The 1,313-nt window shown below is 42.5% G+C and overlaps 1 long non-coding RNA gene across 1 annotated transcript in view; it reads left to right on the top strand.

Moving 5' to 3' along the window:
- Positions 1-847, top strand: part of LOC114008026 (uncharacterized) — a 28,486-nt gene extending 27,639 nt beyond the window's left edge. Inside the window, exon 3 of the long non-coding RNA XR_003549592.1 lies at positions 801-847. This is a non-coding gene — a long non-coding RNA (uncharacterized LOC114008026). The remainder of the gene's footprint in view (positions 1-800) is intronic.
- The last annotated feature ends 466 nt before the right edge of the window (positions 848-1,313 follow it).

Raw genomic sequence — 1,313 nt, 5'->3', positions numbered from 1 at the left:
AAGACCTGGTGTGAGGCCCAGGCTGAGAATCTTGAGGTGTGAGGTCACTTAGCATCCCCCTCCATGGCAGCATCAGGGAAGAGGAATTTTCAGCACCAAGTGGTTAGAGCTTTCCTCCAAGCCTCACCTTGGACAATCTTCTTGGCCCCTTGTTCTAGGATTCCTGCCTCAAAGTATATGGTAATTTGCCTACTCCCTGAAAAGAGACTGCAGTCTGAATATTCTGCAGGCAAAATCAAACTTAGAGTGTCTCAGGTTATCAGAGTAAGTGGTAGTTGTCTGATTATAAAGTGGAAAGATATTATTCAGACATGGATACATCTGTAATCAGCAATGATGAAAAAGGAGGTGTACAGGAAATGAATGGTAATTAAAGTGGAGTTAGGGGACTTTTTTGCTTGTGAGTATTGAGTCTCTTGCATGTTTAGAGAATGACCCATTGCTTTAAATTTCCAGGGTCCCATCGACATTGCAACTCTCATACTGCTTGGGATTGTGTATACAAGCACTCTATTTTTGGAAGGATTCAACATTCTTAAAACATCTATTACGATAAACACAGAACAGAAATCTGGACTTTTCCAGTAGTCGCAGAGGATAATTAGGCTAATGACTGTTAACCCATGTTCTGGAGAGTTATTCTGAACAGCGTGAGACTAAAAGAATTTGGAGGCGAAGAATTGTACTTCTAAGGGAAGACAGGAAAGTAGTTTGATCTGGTTGTGGGACCATCGGATTAAGAGCATGAATTGATTTCCATCTGCCAGTGGATTGACTTGTAGGGTTCTTTTTGTTTTTAGGCTCATTATTATCGACTGCTGATTAGACAGACACACATCGAGAATCAGGTAAGCAATCATTATCTGATTCTTTTGAATGCCAATATAGAAAAATGAACACCTACATATGTTTGACAGCTTGTAAAACAGCTCTGATGTTCTACCCTGAGACTGATGTCAGTCTCCAGAGCCTCTGAGAGTTTATGGGATTCTGTGGGAGAATGGCCAGGTCTGAACAACTGGTGCACATGGGTGCAGAAAACCACTCTAAGTTCTCAAGCGACTGCAAGAGCTCTTCTATGATGACTGGAACCTGACCTCATGAACTGAGGAGGCTAGTAAAGACCCTCTCCCTATTTATGATCACTTCCTTTTCACTGGAAGCAAAGCACAGACAACCTTGTTTCATATGCAAATCGCAGGGAACATTCCACCTGTCCCTGTGGTTTCCCTTGACTTAGAAAACCATTCATAGCCCTGCCGCTGTCTGGAGGGGAGCATTCACAACCCTCCTTGTCCCTTTAAATTGATGTT

This window comes from Tupaia chinensis, unplaced genomic scaffold, assembly GCF_000334495.1.
Source record: "Tupaia chinensis unplaced genomic scaffold, TupChi_1.0 Scaffold000274_1, whole genome shotgun sequence".
NCBI lineage: Eukaryota > Metazoa > Chordata > Mammalia > Scandentia > Tupaiidae > Tupaia > Tupaia belangeri.
The sequence above is the reverse complement of the archived record's forward strand: the minus strand, read 5'-3'. Positions and strand labels throughout refer to the sequence as shown.